We start from the raw sequence: 8770 nt of genomic DNA on the forward strand, positions 1-8770 counted from the left end.
GCCCGTGGGCTGGAGGGGAGGGGAGGACAGAGGGACTTTGCGGGGTGGAAGTGAGAGCTGGTGGGGAGGGGCAGGGACGTTAGGAGGGGAATGGAGGGGGATCGGATCGGTGGGTTGCAGGGGAGGGGAGGAGGGGCCCGCAGCTCCCGGACAGCCCGCGGTCGGGACAGGGGCGTCCCCGGCTTGCACGCAAGAGACGAAGCCATAGAAGTCCACAGAAGTCTGTAGGATTGATTGTTTGAGGGGCGGCCGGCCGGGGGGCGGGGGGCGGCCGGCTCTCCCCCGGCAGGGAGCGCGAGGCGGGGCTCCGTCCAGGGTCCTGGGATCATGACCTGAGCTGAAGGCAGGCGCTCAAGCGGCCGAGCCCCCCGCGCCGTGTCTCCTAGAAGAGTTTCCAGTGGAAGGAGGTCGTCAGCACAGTCCCGACTCGGTTTGCTGGGGCGGCCTGACCGGAGGGCCGGAGGGCTGCGGCCCAGCCGGGTGGGAAGTGGCGTCAGGAGCCCTCGGGCGAGGCGGGCTGCCCACGCGCGGACACCAACGGGAAGGGGCTGAAGAGGAGGAGCCCTGGGCCGGGGGAAGGTGACACGGTGGGAGGGGCAGGCAGGAGCCCACTGGACACTGGGCAGAGGAGGGGCAGGTGCTGAGTGGGGCTTGGAGAGCAGGCGGGGTGGAGGTAGGGAAAAGTGGAAAGGCCCCTTGGCTCCTGCAGTGCTGGGCGAGGGAGGTCGATGGTCTGTGACTCGCACAAATGTCAATGTTCGTGGGACAAACGATGGAAGAGCTGGGGGGACGGTGGTCCCTAGCCATACACCACACAAAATTCCTTAGTGCACAGACAGTCTGCACGTGACAGCAAGATGAGCACGCCAGTGGGAGCTGGACGCAGGATACTCCGTGGGTTCAGAGCGGAAGGGAGAACATGCCCTTTCCTGGAAGAAGGGCCTTCAGCCGGGAGACAAGGACCCTGTGTGTCCCCGCTGTGCAGGATGGGGCCTCCTGCTGTTGCACGGTCGAAGTCAGAAATACTGTGTGCGGTCAGCCTTCGGGAGCCGCCAGTCTCCTTCACCCAAAATGTCCAGAAAATGAAAAATTAAGGGCGCCTGGTGGATCAGGATCGAGCCTCGCATCAGGCTCCCTGCTTGATTGGGAAGCCCGCTTCTCCCTCTCCCTCTGCCTGCTGCTCTGCCTACTTGTGCTCTCTATCTCCCTGTTAAATAAATAAATCTGAAATAAATAAAAATAAGATCCTAAAAAAAAAATTCTCCCACTGCTCCTGCTTGTGTTCCCTCTCTCGTCTCTCTCTCTCCTCTCTGTCAAGTAAATAAATAATCTCTAAAAAAAAAAGAAGAAGAAGAAGAAAGAAAAATTAGCAGACATACCAGGACATGAAACCTAAAGTAAGGGAAAAAACAAGGCACCCTCCCCCAAAACAATGTACAGATAATGGGCTCACAAGTGATCCTGATATCGGAGTTTTGGGACTTCTAAAAACAGCAATCATTTCATTCATGAAAGTTAGTGATCAGGAGAACGGGAATGTATTAAAACGACTCATGGAGGAAATAGCAGCGACCCTACACAAAGGTTTCTGGATAATAGAGAAGGAACTCTTTTCAACGAAGGGGATGGCATAACCCGTGACGATAGCACCCAGAAAGGACGCCAGAAGGAGGAATCCCAGGCTGCTGGCTCTCACTGCCACCCTTGAAACTACCAGACAGTATCAGCAACTCAAAGTCCCATGATGTGCAGAAAAGAAGGTAAAGCACAACCAAAGCAGGGTTGCTCCAGGACCCAGAAGGTCGACATTCCAAACCAAACAAATGTTAAGAAAATGAAGGTAGAGCTGGAAATCCCAACAGGTGGGAAGAACCCCTCGATGACACACCACCCCCGTTCATGACAAAGTACTCGGCAAACTGAACGCGCGAGTGTAGGTTAGGAAAGGCCCACACCACCCCCCCCACCTCCGACACCCACTGCAAGTTTGGGGCCACCACGACCAATAATTCACTACAAAGACTCACTAAACTCGCCAAAACTCACACTCGCAGTCGTGGCTTATTACTGCCAAAGTCCCGCAGGGGCAGGGGCAGGCGACCCCCGTTCCTCCTGCCCAGGGCTTCCACACCAAATGGCCCAAGCCCCCTCCAACCCCCCCAACAGCAGTCTCCACGGGCAGGGAGGACATCCCAGGGGGCTGGGGATCCCCTGTCAGGGCCCAGGGGCAGAGACCAGACCACCTTGGGCAAGGTTCAAAGGGACTCCCCTCGCCTGAATGAAGCCTATCACAAACCACCCACAGGTGACCCTGTGGTGCCGTAGCGAAATCATGAGCTGCCTCCCGTGACCAGGAATTAGGGCAGGTTTCTGCCCGCATCGAGCGGAGGTGTGGGGGGCAAGCAGGCAGAAGAATTAGAAGGTACGAGGCCCTGAAAGGAACTGGGATCATTATTCCCAGAAGATCAGTGTTGGGGTATAGAAAAATCCAAAGAATCTCGTCCTAGCCGGCATGGTTGGTCTCCCACAGGTGGGTTGCCACATAGCCATGGGAGGAGACGCCCTTCCATCCACAGCAAATCTCCACATAAAGAGGTCAAATGAATGAAAAATTAGGCATGACCGTCAGATAATCCTATTTCCATATACAAGTAACAAGCCAGTATAGAATTAAAAAAAAAATGGTTTGATGATACCGTTTGCAAAGCACTGAAAATGTCAGCACCAGCTGTATGTAGCTAGATGCACACGGGCTGTCCCGGGAAGAGCGGGAAACACGGCCGAGAGCAGTCAGGGACTAAGCTGGGGAAACGGCAGGTCCCGGCTGGAAGACCCCCGCTAAAAGCACAGTGGTTCTCTCAAACTTACTGTAGAGTCAGTGCGACCCCAGCCAAAACCCTAACTTGTCTTCCTGGAGACTGACAAGTTCGTTCTAAAGTCTGCAGGGAAAGGCCAGGGGCGGGGGGCGAGCAGACACCGTCCTGAAGGGCATCCCAGCCCTTGAGCTGGGACAGCCACTCTGGAGAACCGCAGGGCAGGAGAGCACATGGCCCAGCGGCCAGCGCTGTGCCCAGCAGAGGCACGGACACGTGTTCACAAAAACGCTGGCGCACGAATGTTGATAGAAAGGACCCTTGGGGTCCCCAGGGGTGAAGCATCTGCCTTCTGCTCTGGTCATAATCCCGGGGTCCTGGGATTGAGCCCCACATCAGCAGGGATCCTGCTTCTCCCTCTCCTGCTCCCCCTGCTTGTGCTCTCTCTCCCTCTCTCTGTCAAATAAATTTTGAAAATCTTTAAAAAAAAAAAAGGCCTCCTCCATTATAGCCCCAAACGGACAAACAGAGAGCAGCCCCGTGCCCACGCTGGAGAGTGAGCCGGGTGCCGGCTGAGGGCAGGCCACAGCCACGCACGGAGGAAGAAGCCCGTCCCACAGTTGCGAAGGTCTGAGCGGGGGGCGCCCACCTGTGCAAGGGGCACGGTGGGGTGGGGGGTGACCCAGCGAGATTTCTGGGACCCCATGGCTGTGCATACTTGATCTCAGGGCAGGGGTTTCCCGCCGGGAGCATTCTCTCTCTCAAAGGCGGCGTCCGCAGAAGGCTGGCCCTTAGGCCCTCAGTCTCCGGCCATGCACAGTCGCAGACCCTCGGAATTACGGGCCACACGTGTGTACCCCAGCCCTGAGACCCTGCCCCCCTTCCCGGCATCTCCTGTCCATTCCTGGAGGGGATCCCCCTGGGCAGGGGACACGTTTGCTGCCCAAGGAAATAGGCCAGAGGGCCTATGACCTATAGGCCTATGACCTCACCCGTCCGGAGTCCTCCCCAAGTCCTTCAGATGTGGCCAGAGTCGGAACTGTGCTCTGACGAGCGACCTCCTTGTTGTTGTGAGCGTCACTGTACGCCTCGTTTGGGAGAGCTCTCCGCACGACACACCCTTAGGTACCCAGAATCCCGGAACTTTTCCCGTTGGACTCTGTGTTGTCTACAAAACCCCAGAATGGCGCGAAGAGGAGCTGGTATTTCGCAGAGCTCCTGCCGCGACGGCAGGAAGCAGCGTCTGCTCGCCGCTGCGTCGGGAAGGGCTGCGGGAACGGAAACCCGCCCCGCTCCCAAGAAGGGCTGGTGGGCCAGGTCTGGGAGGCAGGGAGTCTGGCCTCCTCCCGGCACCCCCAGCCCGCGGGCCTCTATCTGCACGGCTCCCCTGCCTGGGGCTCTGTCCAGGGACCCTGTTGTCCTCTCCTGTACAAACCACTCCCTAGCTCCCCAGCTTCTGTGTCCTGCCCAGGTGAACAGCCCAGACCCTCTCGGTGCTCCAAGAAACGCTCTCCCAGAGCCAGGCGTTGGCCTTTGGCGCCGCCAGTCCCAGCCAAGCAGGGGGCCCCACCCGGCGTGTGAGTCCAGGCCTCAGGGGCAGGCAGAAGGGCATGGGCTGGCCCCCGAAATCCACCCATGGCAGCCCACCCCCCAGCACAGCCTTGGGGTGCCCATGGGCCCATGGTCCCTGAACACACAGATGCCACCAGACCTGGGTGGGCAGCCGAGGGATCGCCCTTGGGGTCCCCTCTGGCCACCCTCCCCACACCTCTGGGACTTACTTCCCCGCACGACCGCCCAGGGGGAGTCCTGTAGGTGGATGCCCCGGAGGGCTGGTATGAGATTATATTGAAGGGGCTTGGGCTTCCTTACACGGGCAGCCACTAGCGATTTCCACGGTCACCATCACCACCCTCATCGGCTGCTGGGTGGCCCCATGTCCAGACTCCCTGGACGCCTGGGACCACCTGCCTGCCCTTCCTCCAGCCCCTCTTGCTGGTTCCTCCTCCTCTGCCTGCAGATATTGGGGTGCTCTGGGGCCCAGGCCTCAAACCACGTCTGTCCACACCCACTTCCTGGGCTGCCTCACCCAGTCCCCCAGCAAAGCGCCGTCTACCCCACAGCAAAGAGCAGACGGTGCCCAATGGTCCCGTCTCCCATCACGTTCACCCACCACCAGGGCAGACGGGGCTCTGCCAGTGGGTCCCCAGGACTCCCTGCACCAACCCAGGAGCTGGGGCTGTGGCCGTGGCACGTTGCCGGTCTGTGGCTGTGTTGTTCTGCGGCAGGACGACCCAGTTACCCAGGTTTCTGCAGGGCCTGACCCGGTCACATGAGCTCCTGAAAGAGACGGAGGGGAGGCCGCGGAGGCCCAGCGAGACGAGGACTGCGGCGCCCGCCTCCGCTGGTCTTGAGGAGGGAGGGCCGCGTGAGAAGGTGTGTGGGCACCCCGCACCGCAGAGGGCAGCCCCCGGCAGGCCGGCAGCCGCAGGAAGTGGGACCTCCACCTGGCGACCCACAACGGCAGGAACGGAGCCCGGCCCCCGCTTGCACGCGCAGGACCCCAGCCTCAGCCGAGGATGCTCGGGCCGCATGCCTGATCCGTGCCGCACGTCTGACCTGCGGACGGCCAACGGTGTCCCCCAAAGCCACCCCTCCTGTCTCACTTCCCTCCACGCCTCACGGATGCTGGCAAAGCCACACGCCTGAAACAGGAGTGTCGCGTCTCCATCGCCAGTCCAGTCAGCCACCTGCGGCTCGGCCAAAGACCTTGGGGTCCTCCCAACACCCCTCTTCTGCTCATATCCACCTCCCATCTGCCAGCCTCTCAGCAGAGGAAGAACCAGCCCACTCGTGCCAGCCCACCTGCCACCACCTCGCTCGGACCTGCACCAGGACCGTCCTCCTGCAGCAGAGCCCGCTCCCGCACGCCAGCCGGACTGTCGGCCTCGCGCGCCAGCGACTCCGGTGCATGTGTGACGCAGGCCACTAGCTGGAGGTCCTGGAGAGTAAGGGGCTGTGCTGGGCTGTGATGCCGGGGTGTGTGGCTGCAGGCCGCCAGGACAGGCTCCTCCACGGGGACAGGCACTGCGGCGGGGACTGGGGAGCAGAGCTCTGCGGGGTCGGAAGGAGGGCTGCTGAGTAACGATACACTTTCAGCCATAGGCGCTGTCCCTGCCTAAAGGCCGGCACCGGCCGCCAGTTCAGACTCCTAGGAGTGGGCCGAGAACCCATGAGTGCGGAGATACCTGGTGTGGAGCTCTGGGCCGTCAAACGGGGCCTGGTCCTGACCCACCCCCACCACCGCGGTGCCCGGCCCGAGAGCCAGGTCCACGAGGAAGACGGACCCGCAGCCGTACGCGGGGTGTGTAATTCTCCATGACAATGAAAAAGCGCACACCTGCGCGGGGGACAGCTCTCTGGGCTCCTGCCTTCTGCCGTCTCCTGAGCAGAGGCCTTGGTGGCTCTTTCCAGGGTTGCTGTGAGCAATCACCGGGAAGGACAGACAGCACGGACTCTCCCTCGAGGAGAAGAATAGACCTGCTGTCGGGATCCTGCTGATGCCTCGGCCCGGGACCGGGATGAGCAGGCTTGCCCCCAGCACCCTGGAAGCCTGGCGTTGTCCAGACGCGGGCTCCCGCCCTGTGCGCACCACACCTGCCCGGGCCCGAGGGATGCGGCCTGAAACGGACCCGCCGCGCCGCGCATGACCGGCTCCCGTGTCCCAGGTCTTCGCCCAGCATCCCTGACACGGAGCGCCCCTGCCACTCGCAAGCCGGTGAAACCGCAGCCCCTTCAGGCTTCACACTCAGCTCCTTTCCCTCCTTCCCCTTCCCTCCTCGGAAACCAGCTTCCGGCCACCAAGTCAGCAGGTAAATCCCGAGTGCCGAAGGTAGGGGGAAGGGGTGCGAGGACAGGCTGACGCCAGGTCAGGCCGGGGCCGGAGCCGGGCTGCAGCTGGACGTCACAGAGCACACTCAGTTTCATGCACGCAGACGTGGAGAGATGCGGACGCGCGTGTGTGTCTGTGGAGGCGCACATACCATCCAGGCTGGAACTGGCCGCCCAGCTCCAGAGCGCATCCCCGGCCCGGCTCTTGCTCTCGCCTTCTCCACGGAGAGGAGCCGGGGCTCCTCGGAGGAAAGGCTGAGCCGAGTCAGCTCAGCACCCGGTCCCAGAAGGTCAGGACACGTCCACACAAAGCGAGATGTGTCAGGAGGACTCAGGAACCCACCGGAAGTTACGGACGGTAGTGCCTCAAGCAAAGCAGCGGTCCAGAATCCGCGCCGACACACATCCAGACGGAGGACACCAGCCTCGTTGAGCCACTCGCACACTCTCTCCCCACAAACTGCTTATGAGCTACTGAGTGCAGCGGGCTCAGCAGCTCCCTCCACGCTGGGGTGCTGGCAGGTGCCGTCTTACCCCAGCGAGGGCCACCGCAGGAGCCGTGCTGGGCTCCACGGGCAGTGGGTGATGGGGAGCACGGGGACTCCCTCCCTGGCGGCCTGCAGACAGGCAGGAGACAGAACAAGCCTAGGTGGGGGGCACTCTGCAGAGACCCCAGAGGACGTCACCGAGACAGTGCGCATGTTACATCAGTGGCGATTGATTTCCTGACCTTTAAGTTTGCACACAGTTATGCAGGAGAGAGTCCCGTGGCTCCGAAAACACTCTCTCGGGTGTTAAGGACAACGGGCATTGTGTCTGCAACTTATTCTCAGACGGTGCGGAAATAAATAATTATACCGAAGAAAATGCGACAATCAGGAATCTTCAGAAAGAGAGAGAACCCAGAGTGTTTTTGTACTAAGTGTACCGCTTTTCTATAAATTGGAAATTATTTTGAAATAAAAAGTTGGATAAAAGCAAAACAATTCCACATAGTTTCCACAGGGGCCTATGTAGGCAAGTAAATGTTTAGGAATAGTCTGGACAGTTGTGCAAAAGCGTGTAACCTCCGACGTCAGAGGAGAGCAGGATTGATTGCAGGCCGTGGTGGGGAGAGCGTCATTGGGGCCTGCTGTCTGCAAGGAGGAACGTGGCAGCTGTGTGAGCAGATGTGGGGGTGGCAGTAGGGAGAGAGCAACAGGAGACACAACGGGGAGTGCCTGTGTGGGAGAGCTGAAGGAGGAGCCGGCTGGGTGGGGGCGGCTGCCCCTCCTTCGAGCGGAGCAGGCCCCAGGCACAGGAGCAGTGGAGGACTGGAGGGGAGCATCACTAGCCCTGATGAGTCCAAGGAGTGGGATGGCAGGGCCTCGCCTCTGTGCGTTCTGCTTCGATGGCTTTGCCCACAGTCTCCGAGTGGCTGCTGCAGCTCCGGACCTTGCACCTGGCCTCACAGTTGGTTCAGGGGAAGGGAGAGCCTTTCCTCCAGGAAGCAAACTGAATCCGCAGCCCACCTCTCACTGACCGGAATGGGATATGAGCCTTTCTGATGGCACTGGGCTGAGACCAGTGGTTCTCAGTGTGTGCACTTAAGGATCTCCTGGGAACTTGTTACAGATGCAAATTCTCTGACTCAGAAAGCGTGGGGCTGGGTCCCATCCCTGCTTTACCAGGCCCCCTGGGTGATCTGGAAGCAGGCTGCCCTTGGAGGAACCATCAGAGCCCACCCCGGGCCCACACCCAGGGGCAGAAGGGGCAGGCGGGGCAGGGCTGCTCCTCTCCAGGCCAGTCAGGCGTGATTGTGACAGAGGACAGTGACTTCTCCTGACTCAGCCCTGCTGACCTCCCCAGCTGACTGCCCGGGGCTGAGGCTGCTGGAAGGCGGACCCTCGGCCGCCCTGCCCGCTCCCCTCCCTGCTGTCTCAAACCGCACGGGGCTGGGTCTGGGCCTCTCCTGGCCGTGGGGGCCAGGGTTCTCAGCCCGTCCCCCTTTGAGTGACAGTGACCCCGGACTGCCCCTTTGGCCGGAGGGGCCCTGGATGCTGTGGTGGTCACCCCCTCCCCTCCCA

The sequence above is a fragment of the Lutra lutra genome, chromosome 7 (genome assembly GCF_902655055.1).
Source record: "Lutra lutra chromosome 7, mLutLut1.2, whole genome shotgun sequence".
Taxonomy (NCBI): domain Eukaryota; kingdom Metazoa; phylum Chordata; class Mammalia; order Carnivora; family Mustelidae; genus Lutra; species Lutra lutra.